A 12353-nucleotide genomic window follows, 5' to 3' on the forward strand; every position below is an offset into this window, starting at 1 on the left:
GTTTGCAGACTTGAGCTAAACAACTTCCTGGTGCTGAGTATGAGTCTTGATTTTTATTTATGTATATGCATACAGTCAGGGCTTTACACATAATCATTACTTTGATAGAGGCCAAGAGGGGGCATGGTTGGATTTGTTTTTTCACTTTCCAGGTACTTTGTCATCATCTTACTCCCTCTTTATCTCTGCCAAGTCTCTGGGATGGGATGATGTCATCTTCTTTATCTACCTAGTATCTACCATGATGAGCTCTTAATCCTGACCAAGGGTGTTGGCTGTTTCATGAATGCTGAATTGAGAAGCAGCCATAGAAAAGCTGAATTTCTATTGCAGATAGCAACACCTCAGCCAGAGTAAATACAACTGATACTTGTCGAGCCACTGAGACAACTGCTGGTTGTCACAAAGCCTTATATAGGTCTCGTTACGTCAGTGCTCTTCCAGTCCTCCCAGCCTGTGCCAGAACAAACTCCCAGAGCTTCTCTCCCCACTCGGTTGTCACACTTGCAACTTTGATTCTGCTGCAGCTAGGCTGATGGAAAAGTAGCTTGGGAAAAGTATCTGCTCTGCATGATCGGTCGCTTCTCAGCCCCAGATGTTCCTGGAACTGAAGTAAGCTCGGCAGGTAAAACACATTTCTTGGAACTGAAGAGTGAGAAAAAGGGATGTCAGTAAATCTGAAGAAAGAAAGCAAAGTCAGCATTTGTGTTTGACTTTTCTTTCTGTTGTCTTTTCTTTCTGTCTCTCTGAAGAGACTCACTGAGCAGAAGTGTAATTGACTCTGATGAGGAGCATGCCCACATGGTAGAGAAAGTCTGGTGCTCACTTCATCTCCTGCTCAAATCTGGGAGGTCTGTAGCACAACTGGTAAGAAGGTAGCAAGAATCACTGCTCTTCCTACTGCACTCTTCTTGGAGCTCTGCCCAGGTCCTCTGCTTCACCAGCTTGGAGGATGTAAGGGAAGAGGAAGAGAAGGGAAAGCATTATGTAAGTTGAGGAAACTTCCTCACTGTCTAGCAATGTCTGAATGTTTTAAATGGTGGGGTAAAAGGAAGAGTTTTCTTGAGATTGCATGTCATGAAACTAGAATTGAACGCACAGCTTCCACTCCATCATGTGGCTGCTCTGCAAAAAAAAAAAAGATGGGAAGGTTCCTCTGTAAGTGCCTGGAAGCTGGGGACTTTCTATAGAAAAAGGATGGGTAGGTTTAAATAGTTTAGTTTTTTCCTTAGGCTCTGTGGAGCGGTGTGGCCAAAACGAACCACAACAGCTCTGCTGTCAGACTTCATAAGCAGATGTTGTACATAACCCTAAGGAAAATGGCTGTCAGGAATGCATCAGCACTAATGCTGTTATGTGAAGACTGGAGCACTGGTAGCCCCTGGACCAGAGTTGTTTCTGTGAGAGAGAACCTCCTGTTCTTGTTCTGAAAGCTGACTTCTGTTTCATTGTAACTATGGCATTGCTATCAGCTTCCTTAACTTAAAATCATGAGGGTTTGGTCAGGAATTTTGAGTCTTTACATATTTTTATTTCCTGTACTGAAAGGCTCATTGCTGCTGTTAATGAGGTGGATAGATCTCAGCTGGCATTTAACAACAAGTACTTGTTCTGGGTGCTGACTGGGGACTGCAATCCCCACATCTGGGTGTGGGGATTTGTGTTTTGTGGATTTACATCTGCCCTTCACAACACTTCCATCTGCAGGAGAGAACAGCCATTGCTTTCCTTGGATGATTCGAGGAACTGAGACAGAGGTAAACCAAGCTCGCTCAGCACTGCAAAGCAAATGAGGGGACGGGAATGGAAAGGCCTTGAACTGTAAAGCAGTGCTCTTCTGCAGCTGGACTATCTTCCCTGCTGTCAATCTCTTAACTATTCTGTCACTGTGGCTAATTCAGTGGTGCATGGCAGTGGTCACCAGCCATTACTCAGTCTTTGAAATGACCTGTGCCTGATGGGGTTTCTGTGCCTGCAGAGGATTCAGCTGAACTGTATTTAGTGAAGAACTTGAAAAAATTAAGTCTGAAAATTAGCCCTGAGAAAAAAACCACAGTTGGATATTTCTCTCTTGTGGATTAGAATGCACAGTTTTCCTTACTGGAGGAGGGGGAAGGAAAGAGTTTGAGCTGTGGTGTGGAAAAGTTGTGTAAAGAGAGGCTTAGGGTTTGTGTTTTGTGGAGTTTCCACTACCTGCTCCATTGTGTATGTACAGAGGACTGTGTCTTTGGGGACAAGGTGCCCATACTGCTGTCACCTTCTGCAGCAGAAAGCTGAGCAGATAGCTGTGGGTGGGGGAGCCTCTGATGGGTATAATCATTGAAATGAACCTGTTATCTCTGACAGATTTTGGTGCAGTCAGATTTATATTGGCATTTCTTCTAAAATATCTTCATACCTAGTTCTTAAAAGCTTTTAAGCTATATGTAATGTTCCCTTTGAGTTTCTCTAATAAAAGAGAAATATGTGATAAGGCAGGATTGGAAAAGGAAATTTAAATATTTAATTTGACTACCAGTTTTGGGATTAAAAATTGGTTATAACTAGTGATTGATTTAATACCTTGTACATCTGTAGTCACGAACATTTTGCACAAATGAATGCAGTTCCATATTACCAACTTCTACAATGCTTACGTTAGGTGGAGTTCCTGCAGTCATGCACAGGAACTAGGTATCTTTTTAGACTCTCCTTATCTCCTCTCAGAGGATAAAAAGTCCCAAGGAGCATCCCACTGAATCCCGAGTCCTGCAGGCAAGCCTAGATCCATGCTTAGCTCTGCTGGAGCAGGGTACTGCATCAGCTGTCACATTCTGCTCTTTAAACCAGTGCTTCATGCAACCTTAGTGCAGTGGCTGGACCAGGAAAAGTGCTGATTGATAGAAATCTGCTGTGGTCCAACAAGCAGTTAATGGTTAAATACCCCATGGCCTCGGAAGGCTGGGTCACACTGGTTCAGATTTTTAATGTGGGGTTAGTCTGTGGAGAAACTTATAGCTGAGTGTTTCTGGCAGACAGCCTAAGGGGTGGGAAAGGAAGACTTTTGTAAGTTCACTGCTGTACAAATGTATGCTTAATGTATGCACGCAACCTAGTATTTATCAAACAAGTAGGTCTTCCTAGCAGGAGAGATGAGCAGATGTTCTGCATATGGCTGGGGCATGGTGCTGCTTCCCAGCAGAGCCTGACCCTGTCCCCTCCTGCCAGGTGTCACCAGCCCCAGAGTGTGGGGCAGCAATGTCCTGCAGCCTCCCTGGCCCCTGCCTTGGCTTTGGGGTGAAAATGTTATTGTTGCTTTGATTATTACTGTTAATCTTCCACCTCAGGATTTCTGAGAATACTAACATCAGTACTTAATATGTAGGGATCTTTTTTTTTTTGATGATGAACAAAAACTTTTTTGTTATCAAGATTGTTTAGCAGGAAGTGCTTATCAAAAAAAAAAAAAAAAAACAAAAAAACATCCTGGATAAAATTTATATTCCATATGGCAGGTGTTAAGGGGAATGACAATGAAAGCATTATATATCTCATCTTTATGAAGTTAAAAAAATGTAGGAACCACACTGACTTCAAATTCAGCATCAATCTGGTAGTTAAGAAATCAAGTAACTTTTAAAAGTGGACTAAATGATGTGACAGTGTGTTCAGAGAAAAATAAGAGAAACAGCTTAAAGGACAAGCTATTTGAAATGGCATCAAGGCTCTTTAATTGTGCTATTAGTAGAAACTAAGAGCAAATATGTATCCATGTCAAGAAAGATTAAAAAAAAATATGGCAAAGATGGTGTGTGTAAACAAAAAATTACAGCAGTCTGTTAGAAATAAGAAGGTGGTTTTTTTTTGTTTTTTTTTTTTTTCTTCAAAAATTGGGAGTCATATCCAATATAACAAGAAGGGAAAAGACCAAAAGTTCTGGTAAATATTTTGTATTTTTGGTTTGATCACTAAAGTCATAAAAAATGGACTGAGGAGGAAGTCACAGCAAAATCCTTTCAGATCATTAGAAACAGAAACCAGAGAAAGATTTTGATACTGTTTGAATTATAAAAGAAGTAGGAAAATATGATAAGACTAAGAAATAGTATTATGTGAGCTTGTACTAGATGTTACTAGAGAAAACCTTTTTTTTTTTTTCGGTGGTGGAAACTAAAGAGCTGTCCCAAAGTGAACTACTACAAGAATGAATTTTAAAACAAACTAGTAAAAGAAACCATCAGTGTTCATGGAGATTTCTAGAGCAACTGGAAAAAGGAAATGCTAAAAAAGACTGTGGCATGTAATTTACTAGCTGAATTAGTACTAGAGGAAAAAGAAGAGGCAAATTACAACAGGTGGATTCATATGTATCAAGGGCGACATACTGATTTTGGGATTTTTTTGGGGTAAAGATGATGCTCTTCCTAAATCCAGCATTCTTTGGTTTTATGAGCCAACCTGCATTGAAGGTGTATCCAGTTGATAGGGGATGTTTTGACACAGGTGTGTTAATTCAGACAAGGAGTGCACTTCTGAAGCCAGCCTCCAGATTATCCCCACTTGCCCTGCTGTAGTTCACATGGCAGACAGATCTTGCATTATACAAAATGAGCATCCTTAGAATAAAATTAACCAGATGTGCTCCAGGACTGCACTGCTAATCAGTCCATGAGACTGGACCACTGGTGATCATTTATTTGTGTGCATGTCAGATCCTTGGCACTGCACAGTTTGCTCTGTGGATTCATGGTTGGTAGCCTGATGCACTGCTTGTCTATGTGTGTATCACTGCAGAAGGCTTGGATTTCCTGACACCTTTTGGCAGGGCTCTAGCCAAAGGCTCGTGACAGCTAAGGCAGCTACAGCTCTTTTGTGGGCTAACAGCTAATTAAACAATGGGAAGCAAAGGCTGGGAACAAAGTATGGAAAAGGGGAACTAGGGTTTCAGTCCACTAGGATTCATCAGCTTGAAAAAAAGGATTGAGAAGTAATGTAAGAGGTCTGTCAGTTATGACCACCACTGTAGAACGATTCTTAGCAGATCAAGGACATGCTATTCTCCTACAAGAACTGGGCAACCCTGGCCTGCAGATTACAGAGTTACTTTGAAGACCATGTGTTGTCCTTGGAACAAGACAGACCATGTACTGTCCTCGAATAGATACAAAAAAGAAGAAGTGAGCATTGTGCCAAGATGAGACCAGATGCCAAGCATGTTGTGGGAACTGCTAATTTGGCACACCTTAGCTAAAAATGCTTATAGCATGACAACCAATCAGTAATTAACATGTATGCGTGAATATGGCTACTTAGCCAATGAGCATTAAGCATTAGTGGTGTGAGACAGTGTATAGAGGATGATAAATATGCCAAAGTGACAAATTAAAGTGGAACGACATGTAGCCACATTGGTGGGATTGTTGTTACTCCGCCAACTCTCCGTGGGACCCTCTTCACGCTGCAGAGATGGTTACAAAGTGGCAGTGAATACCCATTTTCCACAGGAAAACTAGTATGCACCATTTGTTAAAACAATACAAACAAAAAGCCACAACAAGTACCTCAAAAAAACTCAAACAAAAAAACCCCAACAAAACTGGCAGCAAATTTAAAGAATAAAGAAGTACTTTTTCACACACTGCAAAATTAAATTGTGGGAGTTAGTGTGGATTTCATTTTGCTGAATGTATAAATGGGTTCAAAAAGCAAAGAGAAAAGTTTATGGAAGGACAAGCTCTTGAGAAATTAAGCTCTTCATACAATGAAGCTCTGCAAATATTCCTTCAGGATGTCCCCAGACTGTGGAATGGCAGAATTCCTCATGGAGACTTCACTTGACATTGTCTCTATTCTGGCTCTTTTCCTGTGCTCTGTTAATTTCCACTTTACCTTTATTCTGACACAGTTTGAGCACTACATAAAAATGCTACTTTCATTTCCTCTCCAAGTCTGGCATATAATTAAGTAAATAAGAAAAAGTAATAATCCATGAGATCACATTTCTTCAGCTTGTTATTGAAGATACAAATACTTCCTCTCTGCATCCCCTTGGGACACCCAGATTATCCATACTTCTTTTTATGTAGCAGTCTTGAGTCAAGCTCTCTAGAAAGATCTGAGGGTGAAATAGGCACATGTACCTTATTCTCTACAATATTGCATTGTCTTGCAATGCCAACTTGCTTTAATTCTGGAGATGCTGCTAGTGCTGTGAAGCCTTGCAAGGGGCCTCTCAGCCTTGTGCACCACCTGTGACCTCACTTGCAGAGTCCTGCTGTAGTTTCCAGCTTTGGGAAGTGGCTTGAACTTGCAGTACTGTTTCTGTGTCAGCCTTGGGAGCAATTTTGATGTGGGTGTTTGGGACAAACCTCAGTGCTAGCAGGGAGGTGGCACAGGGCAGGTGGAGGGGTGCTGTGCCAAGGACTATGACAATCAAGAACACCCAAAGGGCATTCAGTAGTTTCTGACTCTGAGAAGAACCAGGGAAATTACAGATGTGGTTACAGATGTTGTAGCAGGTTGAATTACAGCAAAGGAACTTCTTTTAAGTGGTGACTCTGGAGAAAATGTGTAGAGTGTCTTAGAGACCTGAAATTGTAAGACCAGGTGGATGGGTGTCCTGGTAAGCAGTGACTGCCTGGGAATCTATGGAGAGCTCCTCAAGAGATATCGTGCTCTTCTAAGTTTCAAAGGTCCTTTAAATTTTGCAGCTCAGAACTGGTGCAGGCTCTTGGAAGAAAGGTGTAGCAAAGTGGGGATCTGTACCACTGGCTTGTTTAATTACATCTCTCTTGCCTTCTCACTCATTATTTTTCACTCTGTATGTAACCATTCACCTTTGTTCCCATCCATCTTTTTTTTTTTGAGCAGACAGGGAATTCCTCTGTAACGGGAGCTGTTGGAACTTTTAATACATGTGAAGAGGTTGTTGCAATGCTGTTAAGCCTCACATAACAAGTTTTTAGAGTTTCATAATTTTTTTATAGTGGTGGAACAAATGAGTAGGAGTAGCAGTGGGGTTGGGGAGTTCCAAGCTCTTCTTGAACTGTCAAAGGACACGTGTGGTAATGTCACTGAGTCATGTTGGCGACAGGGGTGGAGGACAGTGGAAAGACTCTTTATCTGCTTCATTGACAAGGGCTTGGACCTTGGTGCTTTCACCAAATAAAATCATTAAGGTTGGAAAAGACCTCCAAGATTGTTGAATCTAACCTTTGACCAAACAACAGCTTGTCAACTCGACCACAGCACTAAGTGCCATGTCCAGCCATTTCTTGAATATCTCCAGGGGTAGCGACTCCACCACCTCCCTGGGCAGCCCATTCCAGTGCTTAACCACCCATTCAGGGAAGGAATTCTTTCTAATGTCCAACTTGAACATCCCCAGTGCAGCTTGAGGGTTTTCCTTTTGTTCTGTGGTTGGTTCCCTGGGGGAAGAGACCAATCCTCACCTGGCTACACCCTTCCTTCAGGGAGTTGTAGAGCCTCCCTTTCTCCAGGCTATATACCTCTAGCTCTCTCAGCTGCTCTTCACAAGATTTGTGCTCCAGACCCTTTACCAGCTTTGTTGCCCTCCTCTGGACATGCTCCAGCCCCTCAATGTCCTTCTTGAAGTGAGGGGCCCAGACCTGGGCACAGGACTCAAGGTGAGGTCTCACCAGTGGTGAGTACAGGGGACAATCATTGCCCTGCTCCTGCTGGCCACACTATTCCTGACAGACACAGACCAGGATGTCATTGTCCTTCTTGGCCACCTGGCACAGCTGGTGGCCAGTTTGGCCATGTTTGGCCAATGCTGACCAGCACCTCCAGGTCTTTTTCTCCTGGGCCACATTCCAGCCACTCTTTCCCATGCCTGTAGCACTGCCTGGGGTTGTCATGACCCAAGGGCAGAATTTAGAACTTGGCCTTGTTGAACCTGGCCTCAGCCCCTTGATCCAGCCTGTCCAGATCCCTATGGAGAGCCTTCCTGCTCTCCAGCAGATGAACACTCCTGCCTGAGTGTCACCATGAACTGACTGAGGGTGCACTTGATAGCCAATACAGGTATTTAACAGGACTGGCCTCAGCACTGAGCCCGGAGTAACTGGGCCTTGTGACTGGCCTACAGCTGGATGTAACTGCATTCACCACCACTGTCTGGGCCCAGCCATCCAGCCAGTTTTTAACCCAGTGAAGAGTGCACTTGTCCAAGCCATGGGCTGGCAGTTCCTCCAGGAGAATTCTGTGGGAGGCTGTACCAAAGGCTTAAGGCCAGGTGGACTATATCCAGAGTCTTTCCCTCCTCCAGCAGCTGGGACACTTGGTCATAAAAGGAGATCAGGTTGTTCAAGCAGGATATGGCTTTCCTAAACCCCTGCTGGCTGGGTCTGATCCCCTGGTTGTCTTGTACTTGCTGTGTTTTTTCACTCAGGTTTATCTGCCTTGTGACCTGCCTTTGCACCAAGGTCAGGCTGACAAGCTGTAGTTCACTATATCCTCCTTCAAACCCTTCTTGTAGGTGAGCATCACATTTGATATCTAGCCATCTGGGACTTCCCTGGTTAACCAGGACTGAGGATGAATGTTGGAGAGTGGCTGGGCAAGTCCTTCCACCAGCCAGTATCCTTGGGTGAATCCTCTCCAGCCCTGCAGACTTGTGTCTAAGTGGCTCAACTGATCATTATCTACTTCCTTCTGGATTGCAGCCTTTTTGCTCTGCTCTCTGTGTCTGTCTACCAGCTTGGGGGCCTGGTTGCCCTGAGGATAACTGGTCTTTCTGCTAAAGGCTGAGGGAAAGAGGCATTAAGTACCTCAGGCTTTTCATTATCCTTGGTGGCAATGTTTCCCCTGCATAAAATAAAGGAGGGATATTTTCCTTGACCCTCCTTTCATTGTTCATGTTTTTCTAAAACCCCTTTTTATTATCTGTCACAGCAGTGGCAAGACTGAATTCTAGCTGAGCTTCCTCCTTTCTCTCTACATGACCTAACAACATCTTTGTATTCTTCCTGAGTTGCCTACCCCTTCTTCCAGAGGTCAATAACTCTCTTTTTTCAACTGAGTTTGTCCAAGAGCTCCCTATTTAGCCAAGATGCTTTCAGGGGTGCCCAACAGCAGTCAGTTCTGGTATAAAAGGAAAATAAATGGTTGCTTGTGATGATGAGTTTGAAAATTAGAGTTGACAAACCATAGATACCTTATTGTCTTCTTAATATTGTCTTCTTAATCAAGGATTGCCTTTCTGAGAGCTGGTTAAGCAATCACTCTTACTACAAAGGAGAACCAGGTGGGATATCCTCATCTGTGCCTGCATGGGAGGCTTCAGCACCTTTGCACAGAATTGCTGTCATTAGCGATGCAGAAGTGTTGGTAGACGTGTCACAAGTTCTCAGGCTTTTATGGTTTTGTTTAGTCAGGGTGCAATCCAGCCCTAACATTGTTACATTCCTCATGTACACTGTGGGTTTAACACTGAGCTGTTTTCCTTATGCTATTTGGAGCTTTCCAAGACCGAGATTTTACCAAGGTGAAATTCCCTGTTAAGGAACATGTGAACTTAGGGGGGAAAAAAAGAAGTCTTGGTAAAAAAAGAACAATGAGTCCCAAGTGTATTTCTTTAAGCCTTGTGCTTAGGTGTTAACATAGGAGCCTATTCAAAACAGACGGAGATTTTAACCACTAGACCACAGTGACTCAAACGTTTACTAAGATATATTGCAAAATGCTTTTATTCCCTGCTCTTGCCTTATTATTATGACTACTGAGCATGAAAAATGCAAATAACCTGGGGGAGTGGAGTAAGGGCACAAATGATAGCTGGGCAGAAAGGATGACTGGAGATCGGCCTTCAGTGTCCTCACCTGCAAAGTTTGTTGCTGGGCCTGGGTTGAATGCTGTGGGGGAGGAAGAGAGAGGAAGAGGAAGCAGCAATTGTGAATACTTTGCAACCTCAGCAGAAAATACTGATGAGAAATGGCAAACATGCAGCTGAGGCTGTTGCTCTTCCTGCAGAATGTGTTGGTGTTGCTGTGTGACCTCCTTTGACCCTCAGAGGTGTGAGCGCAGCAGTAAGCTCAGCCCAGAGGGAATGCCTGTAGGGAAAATGAGGGAGAGAATTTGTTTGGGCAAATTCAGTTAACCCAAATGAATTTAGATGATGTCCATATACCTAATATTAGTATAATTTGAAAAGGCACTATTTGATAAATAAACATGCAAACAGCAAAAAAACCCAAACAACAAAAACATAGCATGACAGGCTTTTCTTACCAATGTCTTAAAAATTGATCTGATGCATGTTATGAATTTTTGAAGACTGAGAATTTCAGATAGCTATACCATGGCAGTATTTGAGTTTAGGTGTAACTCATGTGACCCTCTGCTATCATTGAATTCAATGCACTCCTGATGACTTGTATATAAAGGAATAAAAGTTTATTGATGAATTGCTGCTAGATTGTTGACATTAATAACATAAGTCAATGGCTGCATTGGCTTTTTATCTATTTATCTTGCAACTGGAATGGGACATCCTTTTTTAGGTTCTTTACAAGAAAGTAGATGGGCTAGCCTTAGAAATCTCAGAGCACAACCCTAGAACTATTTGAAAAAATAGATTTAAGATATGTGAAAATAATATGGGGTGTTTTTAGAAGAATTTCAAACAGTTTAAGATATTTTCATTTTCAAGAAATATTTTTTTTTCTTTTTAATTTTTCTTTTGCTGAATGACCTTGCAATTGGAATAGAAACAGTTGAGCAAGAATACAGAAAACCCGCATATTGTTCGTAAGTTTTCCTTTTTAAGGTTTTTCTTCTCAAGTAACCTCCAACAACTCTCCTCTTTTCCTGTATAATTTTTTAAATACCAAATAGTTTGATAAGGGCCTTATCCCTTTTTTTGTGTGTGAAAAAATATACTTTAAATCTTTTGATATCTTGGCAGAAATAGTTGAAATAGATGAATGAAGGAGAAGGATGTTTTTCATGGTGAGAGAAGATAACTTCTAACAGAGCATATGTTTTGAAATTGCATTGTCTTGGTTCATTAGCATATCTCTAACAATAATAATTTATGGCTGGATTTTAACAGGGAATTTTACACATGTGTACAAGTCACAGATTGCTCTAAACCTGTGCTTGTATTCATACATATCTTGCTTTTTGAAAATATATGTGTCTATCTTCTTCTGGGAAGACATTTTAATATTTTCTCAGCAGGTTTTTGGGTGATTTGCTGGTCAGAAGGAGGTTTGGAACTAACAAAGAATGGCAGGCTCATTGCACCACCCAAGCAGGCGGCCTCAACCTCCAGCTCCTGGCAGGCTCAGCTGGGAGCTCAAACCAACTCCCTCGGGGCTTGATCCCATCAGGGCTTGAAAACTTTCAAGGACAGAGCCTGCACAGCTTCTCTGGGTGACTGGTCCCACTGTCTTCATAGGGAAGGAAGGGGTTTTTTAATTCTGTCTGTACACCTCCTCTTTCAACTTCTGCTTCTTGTGCCTCAGCCTTTTGCTGTGGACCATCAGGAAGAGCCCATCTCCATAGTCTCGCTGATCGCCCCATAAGAGTGGAGGGCTCCTGTTAGAGGGCCCCTGGAGCTGTCCCTGCTCCAAGCTGGAAGTGTCACAGTCCCTCAACTTTGCACCAATCATCCAGCTCCAACCATCTCGGTGTCCCCTGCTGAGCTTGTTTGTTTGTCACCATCTCTCCTGCAGTGGGGTGTGTGCTCCAAACTGGATACAGCGTTTAGATGTGGTTCAAACCAAGAAGAGGGGTATAATCATGTCCTTCAGTCTCTGGCTGTGCTTCCATCCCTATGGCTTGCTGGCCATCTTGCAAGCCCACCACATTCCCAGTGCATCTGGAACGCCCAGTTCCTGTCACTGGGTTAGTGATAAAAGTGTCCATCCATGTCAACATTTGCAATGGGAAGCTGTTGCAGACTCTCTGGCAGGCATTTTAAACATATACAGCCACAACAAGCAGCAGTAGTACCAATGTGACTGGAACTGCTGAGGGCTTTTTATCAAAGATGAAAGAAAAGCAGTGGCATAAGGTTCTGCAAGAAACGATTTTGAAGCAAAGAGTAGGATTTAGAATTCTGTACAGATGCTCAAGTCCTTGTTTAGTATAGTGCCACAATAAAACCAGTGTCTAATGCTTAACTTTGGCAACTGCTTGTTTTCAAAATGTTTAAGCAGTTTTCTGGCCACTGAAAGGTGTTTCTCTTTTCCGATAGTGCTGTCCTTACAAAGGCAGCTCAAATGCTTCCAGCCTGTGAAGCAGTTTATCTGGGGAGCTCCAAACACTTAAGAGGAATTAATTACTAAATTTTCATAAAATTCCTCCAATGCAGGTAATTATTGTGTACCTCTAAAAGTGTGAAGGTA

Source organism: Agelaius tricolor, unplaced genomic scaffold (genome assembly GCF_023055355.1).
Source record: "Agelaius tricolor isolate 1412-34295 unplaced genomic scaffold, bAgeTri1.0.p SCAF_1, whole genome shotgun sequence".
Classification (NCBI taxonomy): Eukaryota; Metazoa; Chordata; class Aves; order Passeriformes; family Icteridae; genus Agelaius; species Agelaius tricolor.